The 21,955-nt window shown below is 45.2% G+C and overlaps 1 protein-coding gene across 1 annotated transcript in view; it reads right to left on the bottom strand.

Annotated features, from left to right (window-relative positions):
- Nucleotides 1-21,955, bottom strand: part of ZDHHC5 (zinc finger DHHC-type palmitoyltransferase 5) — a 404,963-nt gene that overhangs the window by 215,238 nt on the left and 167,770 nt on the right. The gene's annotated exons all lie outside the window — the stretch shown is intronic.

Below are 21,955 nucleotides of genomic sequence, written 5' to 3'. Positions count from 1 at the left end.
TTTACCCTTGTACCCAGGATTGGTTTGTGAAGAGGCTCTGGGCCCACCCTCCTGTGCAGGTTTTTGGGGGCCTTTAGAAGACTCTTGACTATTTTTATTTTTGGCTGTCTCACCACCTTTCCCCTGGGGAGGTTTTGTGACCCCTTTCTTTTGGTCACCCCCTGTGGAAGTTTTGGACACCCTAGTCTTGACCCAATGGTCCGCCTTCTTTCCCAATTCTTGGGGAGAAATTGGTCCTAGGTCTACCAGATGCTGATGCAGTTTATCATTGAAACAATTACTTAACAGGTGTTCTTTTACAAATAAATTGTACAGCCCATCATAATTACTTACACCACTGCCTTGAATCCAACCATCTAGTGTTTTTACTGAGTAGTCTACAAAGTCAACCCAGGTCTGGCTCGAGGATTTTTGAGCCCCCCTGAATCTAATCCTATACTCCTCAGTGGAGAATCCAAAGCCCTCAATCAGGGTACCCTTCATGAGGTCATAAGATTCTGCATCTTGTCCAGAGAGTGTGAGGAGTCTATCCCTACACTTTCCTGTGAACATTTCCCAAAGGAGAGCACCCCAGTGAGATCTGTTCACTTTTCTGGTTACACAAGCCCTCTCAAAAGCTGTGAACCATTTGGTGATGTCATCACCATCTTCATATTTAGTTACAATCCCTTTAGGGATTTTCAACATGTCAGGAGAATCTCTGACCCTATTTATGTTGCTGCCACCATTGATGGGTCCTAGGCCCATCTCTTGTCTTTCCCTCTCTATGGCTAGGATCTGTCTTTCCAAAGCCAATCTTTTGGCCATCCTGGCTAACTGGATGTCCTCTTCACTGGAGTTATCCTCAGTGATTTCAGAGGTGTTGGTCTCTCCTGTGAGGGAACCAGCATCTCTGACTATTATTTTTGGAGTCAGGGTTTGAGGGACCCTGTTCTCCCTAGATAGGACTGGTAGGGGGGAATTTTCCTCCAAGTCACTATCCTCTTCCTCTGAGTTGCCACCCTCAGAGGGGTTGGCCTTTTCAAACTCTGCCAAAAGCTCCTGGAGCTGTATTTTGGTAGGTTTGGGGCCCATTGTTATTTTCTTTATTTTACAGAGTGACCTTAGCTCCCTCATTTTAAGATGGAGGTAAGGTGTGGTGTCGAGTTCCACCACAGTCACATCTGTGCTAGACATTTTGCTTCTAAAAGTTGGAATACTTTTTAGGAATCTAAAACTGGTTCTAGAATCTAATTCAAACTTTTACAAACTTTTAAACTCTAAAAGAAATGCTAAACAGGATCTAACACAAGTCCCTAGCAGGTCTTTTAAGAATTTAGAAAACTTTTCAAATTGCAAAAATCAATTTCTAATGACAATTTTGGAATTTGTCGTGTGATCAGGTATTGGCTGAGTAGTCCAGCAAATGCAAAGTCTTGTACCCCACCGCTGATCCACCAATGTAGGAAGTTGGCTCTGTATGTGCTATTTCAAAGTAAGGAATAGCATGCACAGAGTCCAAGGGTTCCCCTTAGAGGTAAAATAGTGGTAAAAAGAGATAATACTAATGCTCTATTTTGTGGTAGTGTGGTCGAGCAGTAGGCTTATCCAAGGAGTAGTGTTAAGCATTTGTTGTACATACACATAGACAATAAATGAGGTACACACACTCAGAGACAAATCCAGCCAATAGGTTTTGTTATAGAAAAATATCTTTTCTTAGTTTATTTTAAGAACCACAGGTTCAAATTTAACATGTAATATCTTGTTTGAAAGGTATTGCAGGTAAGTACATTAGGAACTTTGAATCATTTCAATTGCATGTATACTTTTCAAGTTATTGACAAATAGCTACTTTAAAAGTGGACACTTAGTGCAATTTTCACAGTTCCTGGGGGAGGTAAGTTTTTGTTAGTTTTACCAGGTAAGTAAGACACTTACAGGGTTCAGTTCTTGGTCCAAGGTAGCCCACCGTTGGGGGTTCAGAGCAACCCCAAAGTCACCACACCAGCAGCTCAGGGCCAGTCAGGTGCAGAGTTCAAAGTGGTGCCCAAAACGCATAGGCTAGAATGGAGAGAAGGGGGTGCCCCGGTTCCGGTCTGCTTGCAGGTAAGTACCCGCGTCTTCGGAGGGCAGACCAGGGGGGTTTTGTAGGGCACCGGGGGGGACACAAGCCCACACAGAAATTTCACCCTCAGCGGCGCGGGGGCGGCCGGGTGCAGTGTAGAAACAAGCGTCGGGTTCGCAATGTTAGTCAATGAGAGATCAACGGATCTCTTCAGCGCTGCAGGCAGGCAAGGGGGGGCTTCCTCGGGGAAACCTCCACTTGGGCAAGGGAGAGGGACTCCTGGGGGTCACTTCTCCAGTGAAAGTCCGGTCCTTCAGGTCCTGGGGGCTGCGGGTGCAGGGTCTTTTCCAGGCGTCGGGACTTAGGTTTCAGAGAGTCTCGGTCAGGGGAAGCCTCGGGATTCCCTCTGCAGGCGGCGCTGTGGGGGCTCAGGGGGGACAGGTTTTGGTACTCACAGTCGTAGAGTAGTCCGGGGGTCCTCCCTGAGGTGTTGGTTCTCCACCAGCCGAGTCGGGGTCGCCGGGTGCAGTGTTGCAAGTCTCACGCTTCTTGCGGGGAGCTTGCAGGGTTCTTTCAAGGCTGCTGGAAACAAAGTTGCAGCCTTTCTTGGAGCAGGTCCGCTGTCCTCGGGAGTTTCTTGTCTTTTCGAAGCAGGGGCAGTCCTCAGAGGATGTCGAGGTCGCTGGTCCCTTTGGAAGGCGTCGCTGGAGCAGGATCTTCGGAAGGCAGGAGACAGGCCGGTGAGTTTCTGGAGCCAAGGCAGTTGTTGTCTTCTGGTCTTCCTCTGCAGGGGTTTTTCAGCTAGGCAGTCCTTCTTCTTGTAGTTGCAGGAATCTGATTTTCTAGGGTTCAGGGTAGCCCTTAAATACTAAATTTAAGGGCGTGTTTAGGTCTGGGGGGTTAGTAGCCAATGGCTACTAGCCCTGAGGGTGGGTACACCCTTTTTGTGCCTCCTCCCAAGGGGAGGGGGTCACAATCCTAACCCTATTGGGGGAATCCTCCATCTGCAAGATGGAGGATTTCTAAAAGTTAGAGTCACCTCAGCTCAGGACACCTTAGGGGCTGTCCTGACTGGCCAGTGACTCCTCCTTGTTATTCTCATTATTTTCTCCGGCCTTGCCGCCAAAAGTGGGGGCCGGGCCGGAGGGGGCGGGCAACTCCACTAGCTGGAGTGTCCTGCGGTGCTGTGACAAAGGGGTGAGCCTTTGAGGCTCACCGCCAGGTGTCACAGCTCCTGCCTGGGGGAGGTGTTAGCATCTCCACCCAGTGCAGGCTTTGTTACTGGCCTCAGAGTGACAAAGGCACTCTCCCCATGGGGCCAGCAACATGTCTCTAGTGTGGCAGGCTGCTGGAACTAGTCAGCCTACACAGATAGTCGGTTAAGTTTCAGGGGGCACCTCTAAGGTGCCCTCTGGGGTGTATTTTGCAATAAAATGTACACTGGCATCAGTGTGCATTTATTGTGCTGAGAAGTTTGATACCAAACTTCCCAGTTTTCAGTGTAGCCATTATGGTGCTGTGGAGTTCGTGTTTGACAGACTCCCAGACCATATACTCTTATGGCTACCCTGCACTTACAATGTCTAAGGTTTTGTTTAGACACTGTAGGGGTACCATGCTCATGCACTGGTACCCTCACCTATGGTATAGTGCACCCTGCCTTAGGGCTGTAAGGCCTGCTAGAGGGGTGTCTTACCTATACTGCATAGGCAGTGAGAGGCTGGCATAGCACCCTGAGGGGAGTGCCATGTCGACTTACTCGTTTTGTCCTCACTAGCACACACAAGCTGGCAAGCAGTGTGTCTGTGCTGAGTGAGAGGTCTCCAGGGTGGCATAAGACATGCTGCAGCCCTTAGAGACCTTCCTTGGCATCAGGGCCCTTGGTACCAGAAGTACCAGTTACAAGGGGCTTATCTGGATGCCAGGGTCTGCCAATTGTGGATACAAAAGTACAGGTTAGGGAAAGAACACTGGTGCTGGGGCCTGGTTAGCAGGCCTCAGCACACTTTCAATTGTAAACATAGCATCAGCAAAGGCAAAAAGTCAGGGGGCAACCATGCCAAGGAGGCATTTCCTTATAGCATGGGTTCAAAAGGTGGACCCATGAGTCTTGTTAAGACAACATTCAAGTTCCATGAAGGAACAGGTGGTGTTCTTGGTGGTATAATTCTTTTAAGGCCTTCCATGAATGCTTTAATGACTGGTATCCTATATAGGGAAGTTGAATAGGTAGTCTGCAGGTATGCAGATATTGCCGCAAGGTGTATTTTAATGGAAGAGAAGGCTAGGTTAGATTTTTGTAAGTGAAGCAAGTAACCCACTACGTCCTTTGGAGTTGCGTGTAAAGGTTGGATCTGATTATGATGGCAGTAGCAGACAAACCTCTTCCATTTACTTGCATAGCAGTGCCTAGTTGACGGCCTTCTGGCTTGCTTTATGACGTCCATACATTCTTGGGTAAGATGTAAGTGTCCGAATTCTAGGATTTCAGGAGCCAGATTGCTAGATTCAGCGATGCTGGATCTGGATGTCTGATCTGTTTCCCAGCTGCATCGAACTTGCGGCTCTCTTTATCTGGGGGTGGTGCATTCCCAGATGTGTGGGAGTTGGCTCTTTTCCGAGCTGCTCCTACTACGACGGAATCTGGTGGCAGCTGTGTGGTGATGAAAACAGGGTCTGTAGGAGGTGCCTTATACTTCTTTTCCACCCTTGGCGTTATTGCCCAACTTTTGACCGGCTCCTTGAATATTTCCTTTGCGTGCCGAAGCATACCTGGCAGCATAGGCAGGCTTTGGTAGGAGCTGTGGGTGGAGGAGAGGGTGTTGAATAAAAAGTCATCCTCGACTTGTTCTGAGTGGAGGTTTACGTTGTGGAATTGTGCTGCTCTAGCCCCCACTTGAGAGTATGCTGAGCTGTCCTCTGGTGGTGAGGGCTTTGTTGGATATGCCTCCGGACTGTTGTCCGACACTGGGGCGTCATATAAGTCCCAAGCGTCTTGATCCTGGTCACCTTGGCTCATGGTGGTGTGAGCCGGGGAATGTGACGGAGTTTGCGCTGGTGAGACATTAATTACAGGTGGAGGAGAGGGTGGCGGAGTCACCTTTTTCACCATTTTTGTTTGTGGCGCCTGGTCTGTTTGAAACTCCAGTCTCCTTTTTCTCCTAATAGGGGGAAGGGTGCTTATTCATCCCGTTCCCTGCTGTATGAAAATACGTTTTTGCGTATGGTCCACTTCGGTGGATTGCAGCTCTTCCTCAAACCTATGCTTTCGCATCTGAGAGGACAGTTATTGTTCCTCTGTATAAGAGCCTGGACCTGGGTCGGTTACGGGTTGTTTCGGCACCGAAACCCTGCCTGTATCTCTTTTCGGCTCCGAGGTGGCTTTTTTCTTTTTTGGCGGCGAAACCTCTCGGCGTCGATCTTCGTCGGTGCCGCTGTCTCGGCGTCGAGCCGCTTCTACACCGCTATCTCGGTGTCGTTGCATTTCTCCAGCACTTTCTCGATCCCGAGAAGGCTGCGTGCCGGTGTCTCGACCGGAGTCGGACGATCTCGGCACTGTTTTGGCCTTTTTCGGTGCCGATGGTCGGTCACCGACTTTAAGGGTGGAGCCATGGCCTGGTGGCAGTGGCGTCCCCTGGGCCTTGTCACTTTTCTTCTGTGTTGTTTTCGACGTCTTACTCACGGTTCTTTGATCGTCGAATTCCTCGGAGTCCGATTCGTGGATCGAAAAGGTTTCTTCTTCCTCTTGTTCCTCGAACTCTCGGTGCGCTGTCGGCGTGGACGCCATCTGAAGTCTCCTGGCTCGACGGTCACGGAGTGTCTTTCGGGACCGGAACGCACGACAGGCCTCGCAAGTCTCTTCACTGTGCTCAGGCGACAGGCACAGGTTACAGACCAAATGTTGGTCTGTATACGGGTATTTGTTGTGGCATTTGGGACAAAAACGGAACGGGGTCCGTTCCATCGACGTTGTTCGACACGCGGTCGGGCCGACCAGGCCCCGACGGGGGATCGAAAACTACCCCGAAGGGCACCGGAGCGCGTCGATCTTCGATGCGGTGTTGACTCTAACTACGCCGATCCCGAACGCAACAATACCGACGAAAATCTTCCGATATTAACTAACTTTCCGTTCCGAAACTCGGAGCGACAGGAACACGTCCGAAACTGATGGCGGAAAGAAAACAATCGAAGATGGAGTCGACGCCCATGCGCAATGGAGACAGAAGGAGGAGTCACTCGGTCCCGTGACTCGAAAGACTTCTTCGAAGAAAAACAACTTGTAACACTCCGACCCAACACCAGATGGCGAGCTATGCACAGCATGTGTATCTGCAGCTACACATGCCATCGAACGGAAAATGTCACTTACCCAGTGTACATATGTTCGTGGCATTAGTCGCTGCAGATTCACATGCGCCCACCCGCCTCCCCGGGAGCCTGTAGCCGTTTAGAAGTAGATCTTAAACATTTGTACATTTGTAAATATATTACTTAAAACTTCATTATGTACATACGCATTCACTCCATTGCATGGGCACTATTACTAGCATACACAACTCCTACCTCACCCTCTGCGGGGAAAACAATCTAAGATGGAGTCGACGCCCATGCGCAGTGGAGTCGAAATGGGAGGAGTCCCTCGGTCTCGTGACTCGAAAAGACTTCTTCGAAGAAAAACAACTTGTAACACTCCGAGCCCAACACCAGATGGCGGGATGTGCACAGCATGTGAATCTGCAGCGACTAATGCCACGAACAGATGTACACTGGGTAAGTGACATTTTCCGTTCGATGGCATGTGTAGCTGCAGATACACATGCTGTGCATAGACTAGTAAGCAGTTATCTCCCCAAAAGCGGTGGTTCAGCCTGTAGGAGTTGAAGTAGTTTGAAATAATGTTCTCAGTACAGCCTGACCTACTGTGGCTTGTTGTGCAGTTAACACATCTACACAGTAGTGCTTGGTAAATGTATGAGGCGTAGACCATGTTGCTGCCTTACATATTTCATTCATTGGAATATTTCCTAGAAAGGCCATGGTAGCCCCTTTCTTTCTGGTTGAGTGTGCCTTTGGTGTAATAGGCAGCTCTCTCTTTGCTTTAAGATAGCAGGTTTGAATACACTTAACTATCCACCTAGCAATGCCTTGTTTTGAAATTGGATTTCCTGTATGAGGTTTTTGTAAGGCAATAAATAGTTGTTTTGTTTTTCTAATTAGTTTCGTTCTGTCAATGTAGTACATTAGTGCTCTTTTGATGTCTAATGTATGTAGTGCTCTTTCAGCTACAGAATCTGGTTGTGGGAAGAACACTGGTAATTCTACTATTTGATTTAAGTGGAACGGTGAGATAACCTTTGGTAAAAATTTAGGATTTGTTCTTAGAACTACTTTATTTTTATGTATTTGAATAAATGGTTCTTGTATGGTAAATGCTTGAATCTCGCTCACTCTTCTTAGAGATGTGATGGCAATCAAAAATGCAACTTTCCACGTTAAGTATTGCATTTCACAAGAATGCATGGGCTCGAAAGGTGGACCCATGAGTTTTGTTAAGACAATGTTGAGGTTCCATGAAGGAACAGGTGGTGTTCTTGCTGGTACGATTCTCTTTAAGCCTTCCATAAACGCTTTAATGACTGGTATTCTAAATAGTGAAGTTGAATGAGTAATTTGTAGGTAAGCTGATATTGCAGTAAGATGTATCTTTATGGAAGAGAAAGCTAGATTTGATTTTTGCAAATGTAGTAAATATCCTACTATATCTTTTGGAGATGCGTGTAATGGCTGAATTTGATTATTCTGGCAGTAATACACAAATCTTTTCCACTTGTTTGCGTAGCAGTGTCTAGTGGTAGGTTTCCTAGCTTGTTTTATGACCTCCATACATTCTTGTGTGAGGTGCAAGTGTCCGAATTCTAGGATTTCAGGAGCCAAATTGCTAGATTCAAAGATGCTGGATTTGGATGTCTGATCTGTTGTTTGTGTTGTGTTAACAGATCTGGTTTGTTGGGTAGTTTGACATGAGGTACTACTGACAGGTCTAGTAGTGTTGTGTACCAAGGTTGCCTTGCCCATGTTGGTGCTATTAGTATGAGTTTGAGTTTGTTTTGACTCAACCTGTTTACTACATATGGAAGGAGAGGGAGCGGGGGGAAAAGCGTATGCAAAGATCCCTGACCAGTTCATCCATAGAGCATTGCCTTGGGATTGATCTTGTGGGTACCTGGATGCGAAGTTTTGGCATTTTGAGTTTTCCTTTGTTGCAAATAGATCTATTTGAGGTGTACCCCAAATTTGAAAGTAATTGTTTAGTATTTGGGGGTGAATTTCCCACTCGTGGGTTTGTTGGTGATCTCAAGAGAGATTGTTTGCCAACTGGTTCTGAATCCCTGGAATAAATTGTGCTATTAGGCGAATGTGGTTGTGAATCGCCCAATGCCATATTTTCTGTGTTAGGAGGCACAACTGCGTCGAGTGTGTCCCTCCTTGTTTGTTTAGATAATACATTGTTGTCATGTTGTCTGTTTTGACAAGAATGTATTTTTGGGTTATTATGGGTTGAAATGCTTTCAGCGCTAGAAATACTGCTAACATTTCCAAGTGATTTATGTGAAACTGTCTCTGATGTATGTCCCATTGTCCTTGGATGCTGTGTTGATTGAGGTGTGCTCCCCACCATGTCATGGAAGCATCTGTTGTTATGACGTATTGTGGCACTGGGTCTTGGAAAGGCCGCCCTCGGTTTAAATTTGTACTGTTCCACCATAGAAGCGAGATGTATGTTTGGCGGTCTATCAACACCAGATCTAGAAGTTGACCCTGTGCTTGTGACCATTGTGATGCTAGGCACTGTTGTAAGGGCTGCATGTGCAATCTTGCGTTTGGGACAATGGCTATGCATGAAGACATCATGCCTAGTAGTTTCATTACCATTCTGACTTGTATCTTTTGTGTTGGATACATGGCCTGTATTACTTTGTGAAATGTTTGAAACCGTTGTGGACTTGGAGTGGCAATCCCTTTCGCTGTGTTGTCACTCCTAAGTTTTGCTGCGTTTGGCACGGCAAAAGGTGTGACTTCACGTAGTTGATGGAGAAACCTAGCCTGTGAAGTGTTTGTATGACATATTTTGTGTGCTGTGAACACTGTTTTAGCGTGTTGGTTTTGATTAACCAGTCGTCTAAGTACGGGAACACATGTATTTGCTGCCTTCTGATATGTGCAGCTACTACTGCCAGGCATTTTGTAAAAACTCTTGGCGCAGTTGTTATTCCGAATGGCAACACTTTGAATTGGTAATGTATTCCTTGGAATACGAACCTTAGGTATTTCCTGTGTGACGGATGTATTGGTATATGGAAATACGCATCTTTTAGATCTAATGTTGTCATGTAGTCTTGCTGTTTGAGCAGTGGGATTACGTCTTGTAATGTGACCATGTGAAAGTGGTCTGATTTTATGTAGGTATTTAGTGTTCTGAGATCTAGTATTGGTCTCAGAGTTTTGTCCTTTTTGGGTATTAGAAAGTACAGTGAGTAAACTCCTGTGTTTTTTTGTTGAATTGGTACTAATTCTATTGCGTCCTTTTGTAGCAATGCTTGAACTTCTAGTCCTAGAAGATCTATATGTTGTTTTGACATATTGTGTATTTTCGGTGGGACGTTTGGAGGGAATTGGCGAAATTCTATGAAATAACCATGCTGGATAATTGCTAAGACCCAAGTGTCTGTTATTTCCTCCCAAAGTTTGTAAAATTGGCTTAGTCTTCCCCCCACAGGTGTTATGTGATGGGGGTGTGTGACTTGTGAGTCACTGCTTATTTTGAGGGGTTTTGGGGCCTTGGAATTTTCCTCTATTTTTTGGGAATTGGCCCCCTCTAAATTGCCCCCGAAAACCTCCCCTCTGATATTGACCCTGGTAGGTAGGCCTTGTTTGTGAGGTTGTGGTTTCTGTGGGTTGACCTCGAAACCCTCCCCTAAAAGGTGTTTTCCGAAATGTGCCTCTGCTCTGCGGGGAGTAGAGTGCGCCCATGGCTTTGGCTGTATCGGTGTCCTTTTTGAGTTTTTCGATGGCAGTGTCTACCTCCGGCCCAAACAATTGCTGTTCATTAAACGGCATATTGAGCACAGCTTGCTGGATTTCCGGTTTGAACCCAGAAGTGCGCAGCCATGGGTGCCTTCGTATTGTGACTGCAGTGTTTATTGTCCTTGCAGCTGTATCTGCTGCATCCATGGAAGACCGTATCTGATTATTTGAGATACTTTGTCCCTCTTCCACCACCTGTTGCGCTCTTTTTTGGAACTCCTTGGGTAAGTATTCAATGAAATGTTGCATTTCATCCCAATGAGCCCTGTCGTATCTTGCCAAAAGTGCTTGTGAATTGGCAATACGCCACTGATTTGCTGCTTGTGCTGCAACCCTTTTTCCCGCAGCATCAAATTTGCGGCTCTCCTTGTCTGGAGGTGGTGCGTCGCCTGAGGTATGAGAGTTGGCTCTCTTACGAGCTGCCCCCACAACTACTGAGTCTGGTGTTAGTTGTGTTGTAATATATATTGGATCCGTGGGCGGTGGCTTATATTTTTTCTCCACCCTTGGAGTTATGGCTCTGCCTTTAACTGGATCCTGAAAAATATGTTTTGAATGTCTTAGCATTCCTGGGAGCATGGGAAGGCATTGATACTGGCTATGGGTAGAGGATAGGGTGTTAAAGAGAAAGTCATCCTCAATTGGTTCCGAATGTAAGGAGACATTGTGAAACTTGGCTGCCCTTGCGACCACCTGTGTATAGGATGTACTGTCCTCAGGTGGTGACGGTTTTGTAGGATAAGAGTCTGGGCTATTGTCAGACACTGGAGCATCGTAGAGGTTCCATGCATCGGGATCATCCTGACTCATTGTGGTATGAGCTGGTGAGTGCATCAGTGGTGGAGTTGTTGCTGGTGATGCATGTATTGATGGTGGTGGAGACGGTGGTGGGGTTGTTTTCCTTGCCACCTTTGCCTGTGGTTGCTTGTCCTTTTGTTGAAAGGCAAGTTTCCTTTTTATTTTGATAGGGGGAAGAGTTGTTATCTTCCCTGTCTCCTCATGAATATGAAGCCTTCTTTGTGTGTAGTCCGGCTCTACAGCTTGAAGCTCCTCTCCAAATCTATGTAATTGGGAGGTTAATCCTTGTTCCTCTGTATAGGAACTAGTTTTCGGCTCCGAGGCTGGCTGTTTCGGAACCAAAACCTTTTCGGAAGTCTTTTTAGGCTCCGAAGAAACCTTCTTTGTTTTCGGCGTGGTGTCTCGGTGCCGATATTCTTCGGTGCTGCTGTCTCTGTGCCGAAGTTTCTCGGAGCCACTATCTCGGCTCCGAGGTTGCTGTGTGGCGGTATCTCGACCGGAGTCGGATGACTTAGACACCAGCATGCCCTTTTTCGGTGCCTTGGATGGGTCACCTATTTTTCGGGTTAAGCCATGGCCTGTTGGCGGTGACGTCCCCTGGGCTTTTGTAGACTTCTCGTGAGTCTTGATTTTCGACGTCTTACTCACGGTTTTGGTTGTTTCTTCGGCGTCGAGTTCTTCCGAATCCGACTCTTGGACGGAGAAAGCTTCTTCTTCCTCCTCGAAACGATCTTGACCTGTCGGCATGGACGCCATTTGTAGTCTCCTGGCTCTTCGGTCTCTCAGCGTCTTCCTCGACCGAAACGCTCGACAGGCTTCACAAGTATCCTCCTTGTGCTCGGGGGACAAGCACAAGTTAAAGACCAGATGGTGATCCGTATACGGATACTTGTGATGGCATTTTGGGCAGAAGCGGAATGGGGTCCGTTCCATCAGCCTTGAAGTCGCACGTGGCCGGGCCGACCAGGCCGCGACAGGGGATCGAAAAAACCCCGAAGGGCCACCGGCGCTCTTCAAAATTCGGTGTCGATTTGTTCTAACTAACCCGATACCGAACGCAAACAATACTGACGTTTTTTTCCGAGAGGAGTCCCTCGGTCTCGTGACTCGAAAAGACTTCTTCAAAGAAAAACAACTTGTAACACTCCGAGCCCAACACCAGACGGCGGACTGTGCACAGCATGTGTATCTGCAGCTACACATGCCATCGAACATATATATATATATATATATATACACACACACACATAATATATATATATGGAAAATGTCACTTGCCCAGTGTACATCTGCTCGTGGCATGTTCTGCTGCAGATTCACGTGCTGTGCATTATACTTCAGCCATCTAGTGTTGGGCTCGGAGTGTTACAAGTTGTTTTTCTTCGAAGAAGCGTTTGAGTCACGGGATGGAGTGACTCCTCCTCTTCGGTTCCATTGCGCATGGGCATCGACTCCATGTTAGATTGTTTTCCCGCAGACGGTAAGGTAGAAGTGAAAGAGTATACAGGTGATAAAGAAAAGAGATGTCCATGCTAATGCAAATCTACAATTGATACACACGTCTGAAACAGACAGCGAAAAGAAAACAATCTAACATGGAGTCGATGCCCATGCGCAATGGAACCGAAGAGGAGTCACCACTCGATCCTCCCGTGACTCGAAAACGCTTCTTTGAAGAAAAACAACTTGTAACACTCTGAGCCTAACACTAGATGGCAGAAGTATAATGCACAGCATGTGTATCTGCAGCTACACATGCCACAGAACATATGGAAAATGTCACTTACCCAGTGTACATCTGTTCGTGGCATTAGTCGCTGCAGATTCACATGCTGTGCACATCCCGCCATCTGGTGTTGGGCTCGGAGTGTTACAAGTTGTTTTTCTTCGAAGAAGTCTTTTCGAGTCACGAGACCGAGGGACTCCTCCCATTTCGACTCCACTGCGCATGGGCGTCGACTCCATCTTAGATTGTTTTCCCCGCAGAGGGTGAGGTAGGAGTTGTGTATGCTAGTAATAGTGCCCATGCAATGGAGTGAATGCGTATGTACATAATGAAGTTTTAAGTAATATATTTACAAATGTACAAATGTTTAAGATCTACTTCTAAACGGCTACAGGCTCCCGGGGAGGCGGGTGGGCGCATGTGAATCTGCAGCGACTAATGCCACGAACATATGTACACTGGGTAAGTGACATTTTCCGTTCGATGGCATGTGTAGCTGCAGATACACATGCTGTGCATAGACTAATAAGCAGTTATCTCCCCAAAAAGCGGTGGTTCAGCCTGAAGGAGTGGAAGTAGTTTGAAATAATGTTCGTAGTACAGCTTGACCTACTGTTGCCTGTTGTGCAGTTAACACATCTACACAGTAGTGCTTGGTAAATGTATGAGGCGTAGACCATGTTGCTGCCTTACATATTTCGTTCATTGGAATATTTCCCAGAAAGGCCATGGTAGCACCTTTCTTTCTGGTTGAGTGTGCCTTTGGTGTAATAGGCAGTTCTCTTTTAGCTTTAAGATAGCAGGTTTGAATGCACTTAACTATCCATCTAGCAATGCCTTGTTTTGAAATAGGATTTCCTGTATGAGGTTTTTGAAAGGCGACAAATAGTTGTTTTGTCTTTCAAATTAGTTTTGTTCTGTCAATGTAGTACATTAGTGCTCTTTTGATGTCTAATGTATGTAGTGCTCTTTCAGCTACAGAATCTGGCTGTGGGAAGAACACTGGTAATTCTACCGTTTGATTCAAGTGGAACGGTGAGATTACTTTTGGTAAAAATTTAGGATTGGTCCGTAGAACAACTTTATTTTTGTGTATTTGAATAAATGGTTCTTGAATGGTAAATGCTTGAATCTCACTCACTCTTCTTAGAGATGTGATGGCAATTAAAAATGCAACTTTCCACGTTAAGTATTGCATTTCACAAGAGTGCATGGGCTCAAACGGTGGACCCATGAGTCGTGTTAAGACAATGTTGAGGTTCCATGAAGGAACTGGTGGTGTTCTTGGTGGTATAATTCTCTTTAGGCCTTCCATAAATGCTTTTATGACTGGTATCTTAAATAATGAAGTTGAGTGCGTAATTTGCAGGTAAGCTGAAATTGCCGTAAGATGTATTTTAATGGAAGAGAAAGCTAGTTTAGATTTTTGCAAATGTAGTAAGTATCCTACTATCTCTTTTGCAGATGCGTGTAAAGGTTGAATTTGATTATTATGGCAGTAATAAACAAATCTTTTCCACTTATTTGCATAACAGTGTCTAGTGGTAGGTTTTCTAGCCTGTTTTATGACCTCCATACATTCCTGTGTGAGGTCTAAGTGCCCAAATTCTAGGATTTCAGGAGCCAAATTGCTAGATTCAGCGATGCTGGATTTGGATGCCTGATCTGTTGTTTGTGTTGTGTTAACAGATCTGGTCTGTTTGGCAGTTTGATATGAGGTACTACTGAAAGGTCTAGTAGTGTTGTGTACCAAGGTTGCCTTGCCCATGTTGGTGCTATTAGTATGAGTTTGAGTTTGTTTTGACTCAACTTGTTTACTAGATATGGAAGAAGTGGGAGAGGGGGAAAAGCGTATGCAAATATCCCTGACCAGTTCATCCATAGTGCATTGCCCTGAGACTGATGTTGTGGGTACCTGGATGCGAAGTTTTGGCATTTTGAGTTTTCTTTTGTTGCAAATAGATCTATTTGTGGCGTTCCCCACATTTTGAAGTAAGTGTTCAGTATTTGGGGGTGAATTTCCCATTCGTGGATCAGTTGGTGATCCCGAGAGAGATTGTCTGCTAACTGATTCTGAATCCCTAGAATAAATTGTGCTATTAGGCGAATGTGGTTGTGAATCGCCAAATGCCATATTTTTTGTGTTAGGAGACGCAACTGTGTCGAGTGTGTTCCTCCTTGTTTGTTTAGGTAATACATTGTTGTCATGTTGTCTGTTTTGACAAGAGTGTATTTGTGGGTTAATATGGGTTGAAATGCTTTCAGAGCTAGAAACACCGCTAACAGTTCTAAGTGGTTTATATGAAACTGATTTTGCTGAATGTTCCATTGTCCTTGGATGCTGTGCTGATTGAGGTGTGCTCCCCACCCTGTCATGGATGCATCTGTTGTTATTACGCATTGTGGCACTGGGTCTTGAAAAGGCCACCCTTGGTTTAAATTTATACTGTTCCACCATTGAAGCGAGATGTATGTTTGGCGGTCTATCAACACCAGATCTAGAAGTTGACCCTGTGCTTGTGACCACTGTGATGCTAGGCACTGTTGTAAGGGCCGCATGTGCAACCTTGCGTTTGGGACAATGGCTATGCATGAGGACATCATGCCTAGGAGTTTCATTACTAATTTGACCTGTATCCTCTGGTTTGGATACGTGGCTTGTATTACATTTTGGAATGTTTGGACTCTTTGTGGACTTGGAGTGGCAATCCCCTTTACTGTGTTGATTGTTGCTCCTAGGTATCGCTGTGTTTGACACAGCAGAAGGTGTGACTTTGAGTAATTGATTGAGAAACCTAGTTTGTGTAGGGTTTCTATGACGTAATTTGTGTGTCGTGAACACTGTTTTTGCGTGTTGGTTTTGATTAACCAATCGTCTAGGTACGGGAACACATGTATTTGCTGCCTTCTGATATGTGCAGCTACTACTGCTAGACATTTTGTAAAAAAACTCTTGGTGCAGTTGTTATTCCGAATGGCAACACTTTGAATTGGTAATGTATCCCTTGGAATACAAACCTTAGGTACTTTCTGTGTGAAGGATGTATTGGTATATGGAAATATGCATCCTTTAGATCCAGTGTTGTCATGTAGTCTTATGTTTGAGCAGTGGGATTACTTCTTGTAATGTAACCATGTGAAAGTGGTCTGATTTGATGTATGTATTTAATATTCTGAGATCTAGTATAGGTCTTAGAGTTTTGTCTTTTTTGGGTATTAGAAAGTACAGTGAGTAAACTCCTGTGTTTAGTTCTTGTTTTGGTACTAATTCTATTGCCTCTTTTTGGAGCAATGCTTGAACTTCTAATCCTAGAAGATTTATATGTTGTTTCGACATACTGTGTGTTTTCGGTGGGACTGTTGGAGGGAATTCTATGCAATAACCATACTGGATAATTGCTAGTACCCAAGTATCTGTTGTTATCTCCTCCCAATGTTTGTAAAATTGGCTTAATCTTCCCCCCACAGGTGTTATGTGATGGGGATGGGTGACTTGTGAGTCACTGCTTATTTTGAGGACTTTTGGGGCTTTGGAATTTTCCTCTACCTCTTTAGAATTGTCCCCCTCTATATTGCCCCCGAAAACTTCCCCGCTGATATTGGCTTTGGTAAGTGGGCCTTGTTTGTGATGTTGTGGTTTCTGCAGGTTGTCCTCGAAACCCTCCCCTAAAAGGTGTTTTGCGAAAGGTGCCTCTGCTCTGCGGGGAGTAGAGTGCGCCCATGGCTTTTGCCGTATCAGTGTCCTTCTTGAGTTTCTCAATAGCAGTGTCGACTTCCGGCCCAAACAACTGCTGTTCATTAAATGGCATATTTAGCACGGCTTGTTGAATTCCTGGCTTGAAACCTGACGTGCGGAGCCATGCGTGCCTTCTTATTGTTATTGCAGTATTTACTGTCCTTGCAGCCGTATCTGCTGCATCCATTGAAGACCGTATCTGATTATTAGAGATACTTTGTCCTTCTTCCACCACTTGTTGTGCTCGCTTTTGGAACTCCTTGGGCAAATGTTCTATAAAGTGTTGCATTTCGTCTGAATGGGCCCTATCGTATCTGGCCAGCAAAGCCTGTGAATTTGCAATACGCCACTGGTTTGCTGCCTGCGCTGCTACCCTTTTGCCTGCTGCGTCGAATTTTCGACTTTCTTTATCTGGAGGTGGTGCATCTCCTGAAGTATGTGAGTTCGCTCTCTTGCGCGCTGCCCCTACAACTGAGTCCGGTGTTAGTTGTTGTGTGATGTAAACGGGGTCTGTTGGTGCCGGTTTATATTTTTTCTCTACTCTTGGAGTAATGGCCCTTCCTTTTACAGGCTCCTCAAACACTTGTTTGGAGTGTTTTAACATTCCGGGGAGCATGGGGAGACTCTGATATTGGCTGTGTGTGGACGACAGTGTGTTAAAAAGGAAGTCGTCTTCAATGGGCTCTGAATGAAGGCTGACATTATGAAATGCCGCTGCTCTCGACACCACCTGTGCGTATGCTGTACTATCCTCTGGTGGCGACGGTCTAGCTGGATAACATTCTGGACTATTATCTGACACTGGTGCGTCATAAAGGTCCCATGCGTCAGTGTCATCTTGACTCATTGTTGTATGCGTTGGTGATTGCATCATTGGTGGAGTGGCTACTGGTGATGGTTGCGGAGAGCGTTGTGGAGATGGTGGCGGGGTTACTTGTTTAGTCACCTTTGCTTGTGGCTGCTTGTCTTTTTCTTGGAAGGCAAGTTTGCGTTTCATTCTAATTGGAGGGAGAGTACTGATCTTCCCTGTTTCTTTTTGGATATGGAGCCTTCTTTGTGTGTAGTCCGGCTCTATTGCCTCCAATTCCTGTCCAAATCTATGTGTCTTCATTTGTGTGGACAGTCCTTGTTCCTCAGTGTAGGAACTTGTTTTCGGTTCCGAGGCCGGATGTTTCGGTATCGAAACCTTTTCGGCTACTTTTTTCGGTTCCGACGAAACCTTTACTTTTGGCGTCGTGGTCTCTCGGTGCCGACCCGTTTCGGTGCCGCTGTCTCGGTGCCGAATCTTCTCTGAGCCACTATCTCGGGCCCGAGATTGCTGTGTGCCGGTATCTCGACCGGAGTCGGATGACTTCGACACCAGCTCGCCCTTTTTCGGTGCCGATGAACGGTCACCTACTTTTCGGGTTAAGCCATGGCCTGTTGGCGGTGGCGTCCCCTGGGCTTTAGCGCTTTTCTCGTGAGTTCTTGTTTTCGACGTCTTACTCACGGTTTTTGGCGTTTCCTCGGGATCGATCTCCTCAGAGTCCGACTCCTGGGTGGAGAATGTTTCTTCCTCCTCCTCGAAACGCTCTTGTCCTGTCGGCGCCATTTGCAGTCTTCTTGCTCTTCGGTCCCTGAGTGTCTTCCTGGACCGAAACGCTCGACAGGCCTCACAAGTATCCTCCTTGTGTTCTGGTGACAAACACAAGTTACAGACCAGATGTTGATATGTATATGGATACTTGTTATGGCATTTTGGACAGAAGCGGAATGGGGTCCGTTCCATCAGCCTTGAAGAGACACGTGGCCGGGCCGACCAGGCCCCGACGGAGATGGAAGAAAACCCCGAAGGGCCACCGGAGCTCTTCTTAATTCGGTGTCAATCTGTTGTAACTAACCCGATACCGAACGCAAACAATACCGACGATTTTTCCGAGATTCTAACTAACTTTCCGACCCGAAACACGGAGCGAAAAGGAACACGTCCGAACCCGATGGCGGAAAAAAAACAATCTAAGATGGAGTCGACGCCTATGCGCAATGGAGTCTAAATGGTAGGAGTCCCTCGGTCTCGTGACCCGAAAAGACTTCTTCGAAGAAAAACAACTTGTAACACTCAGAGCCCAACACCAGATGGCGGGATGTGCACAGCATGTGTATCTGCAGCTACACATGCCATCGAACATATATATATATATATATATATGTTATTTTATGCTTAACATGTTCATACGTCATTGCATAGCTCCTAGATAAGTTGTTATATTAGATACTTATGAATCTCTGCTCTCATTTTATATCACACTGATCAAATGGTTATTATTATAGGTATTTGGATATTCAAAAATTGAGTAAAGATAAATAAATGTTAGAAAAGTACACTTATTAATTAACTTCAAATATTACAAATCTTGAGTGTTTATACAATACTAATTTTCTTCTCATATTATACCCATTATTATATTCCTTGGACATATATTCCTTTACTATTTACTTACATATCTATTTATGTATTACTCTAGTCCTACTGTACTAGAGAAAATTAAATAAAACAATCTATAAATAAAATTCAAATTATCAATAAATCTAAATATATATAAATATATATTAATGAAGAATACATAATTTAAATAAAAATGATAAAAAATGTGTGTGTATATATATAAAAAATTATAAATAAAACATTATATTTTTATTCTTGTAAGCTTTACTTTGTCTACCCATCACATTATGTCAAATGTCTATCAATCTATCCTACATTCCCACTCGGACTCATCCTGAATCCATTCTACTACTTTCATCTCCTAAATAACCCTGCCTAAGCTCTTCCCTCCTCTTCCACATGTAACTCACCCAAACCTCAGTTTATTACCATGATCTCCCAAACAACCCTACTAAATTCTCCCTCATTTATCTCACCTTTAACTCATCCAAACCCCTCCTGCTACTATGATCTCCCTAACCCTTTCCACAGACTCTTCCCTCCTCCATCCCCCCTTTACTCATCCCAAGGCTAAATCCTATTACTATAAACTCCCATTTAACATTACTGGATTCTTCCCTCCTCCACCCCTCCATTACTCCAGTCAATCCAACTAACAAACTCACGTATCCGCGGCTCAAATTAACTCATAATACTAAAACTGTACTCATATTTCCCTATGCTAATCCACCACTAATTACTCTGGGTTCCGGAGTAGGCTGGTACTCGCCGAAAAGCGCTTCAACGCCTCCTCAGGGGTAGAAAGCGCTATATAAATACTATTACAAAACAATGTTCCACACAAGTTTTTTGATTCTGCAGAAAATGTTTCAAACGGGAAAGATTCTATACAAAATATTTTAGGCCGTCTTGAGTTATTAGGAAGAATCGTCTCAGAATGATAATATCTACTAGATGTAGAAAACTGTGTGCACCAGGTACTAACCGCTGTACGTGTGCTGGTTTAGCTTCAGAAGATGGGCCATCAGTAAAGTTTTCACCACAGTATGAAGGCAGCAGATAATATGAACTTCAGCAGCTTCAGACCATGGTTATTGTAACAGAATAGTCTCTTTATCGACATGTTTTGTACAGTGTACACACTGGTCTTAGTGGATACTTTTTAATACTCTGCAGTGTTACTTCTCATGAGAGTTTTACTGTCTGCAAACAGTCTGGCACAGGGCAACTCTCTCCATAGAGTAACCACTGTTTAGGGTACCCACTTTTCTAATCATATCAAGTTCATTTCTCAATGTAGTTGCAGTGACTGTGAGGGGTTTGTTACAGGTAAAGACTGCCCGTAGTAGGGCACTAGATATGGAACAGGGCTTTAATATCTGGAGGAACTTGGTTCCTTCTGAACAGTTATTGTAGGAAGTTGGAGGCATTTCCTTACAGTTATGCATAGTAAACAATGTATCCGGTAAAGGTCACTCACCTATGTGTGGTTGTTATTCAACATCAACTCGGCTACCCTACCCCATGAAGCATATGGGGTAAGGCCATTGTCCGCACATTAAAGAAGCTTGCTTTCACCCACAGGGTGAAGCTTGGACGATGTCATCAATGATTATATTTTGGGAGGTCATAAGCAGTGCATGGCAGGATACAAGTTATATTTAGCTCTGTTAACTAATTGGTGAATTTGTGTATTATTTTTAGTTCAAACTGTTAACGTTGTCCTTGAGATAGTGATTTATCTAATATAACTTCACTTTAAACTTTGTTTTCTTTTAGTGAATTTCTAACTTTTTTTTCTCCTAAAACAAAAACGTATCTTTTTAATCACACCTAACTACCATCTGCAGATAGACAACCCCCAGCAGTCATTCAACACCACACCGCGCACGGCCTTTGGTTACGCGTGGCATGAGGCTGGCAGCAGTACTTAGCTTGTAGTCAAGCCCTGCATTAAACTCCCGACAGGCAGTCAATCCCAAGATGTGCACACCCTCTGGCCGTGCACAGTACGGGGCTGGTCATAGGGCTTGGCCTGCTGCCAGGCCCTGTGGCCAAACCCCTAACAGGCTGCCAACCCCATGCCTCACACAGCCTTTGGTGTGCGTAGAGTAGGGTTGCCCTCCAGGGCTCAGAGTGTCCACCCCCAGGTCCAAAACATATATTAAGGGGAGAGGATCATGCAGCACAACCCACCCCCCAGGCCTGAATTGGCCATGTGATCCCATTCCACGGGAAGGGAGTGAGCTGTGCAGTTCCCCTCCCTGAGCCTGATTAGGCCCTCAGGGCCCACCCCCACACATGTATGTAACTTAGAAGGGGAGAGGGGCTGGTAGCCTTCTTGGCTTTGCTTTACGTATAGTAATAAAATATTACTTTACAAATGAAAACCCTAGAAATTCGCTGATGGCACCTGCTCATAAAATGAACGTTCTTGGCAATAGTTTAAATAAAGTTCCGAACACAGGACAGCCCTGAAGTAAGGAAGTGCCATGGTCACAATTGCGCTACAGACAGCCCACAGCTCACCATGAAAACATCAGTATTACCCTGTCCAAGACCTTCATTCAGGTGATCACTTCTCACTTCAGTCTATCAGTGCCTGCAAACCGGGCTATCTCAGGAAATCGAGGTGCCTTCATAATCAATGTTCACTTCCTAAGTATGGTTGGCTACACCAAAAAAGGCCTCTTCTTCAATGCACCCATAACCTTTGGCATTTCCATCTCGTGTTTTTTATCATATGAGTATTCCATCTACTTACTGCCAGATGTTTGTATCTACAAATACACAAGAGCAAGTGTTTGCAGCTTTGGTCAAAACTAGAAATTCAGATCAATTCTCTTTTTTGATAGCGGTTAAAATCAACACTCTCCTCTGCATTGTATGTGCCCCTTATGAAGTTATTTAAAGCAGTCTGCCCGTTAAAAAGGAAGAATGCACTCAGGTTGTTGAGTTGCGGGCACTAAACGTTATCACTTTCTGGCAAGCGGGAAGTAGAGATAGCGAAGAATCTGAAGTGCTGCTACTGCTCAAGGACGGTAGTCTGCTCACGTACTCCCATTGGCGACAATAACAGGCGTGTGCAGCAGGGAATGTAGGAGCCTGTGCTGCTTTTTCTTTCCAGTGTCACTG

Source organism: Pleurodeles waltl, chromosome 4_2 (genome assembly GCF_031143425.1).
Source record: "Pleurodeles waltl isolate 20211129_DDA chromosome 4_2, aPleWal1.hap1.20221129, whole genome shotgun sequence".
Lineage (NCBI taxonomy): Eukaryota > Metazoa > Chordata > Amphibia > Caudata > Salamandridae > Pleurodeles > Pleurodeles waltl.
The sequence above is the reverse complement of the archived record's forward strand: the minus strand, read 5'-3'. Positions and strand labels throughout refer to the sequence as shown.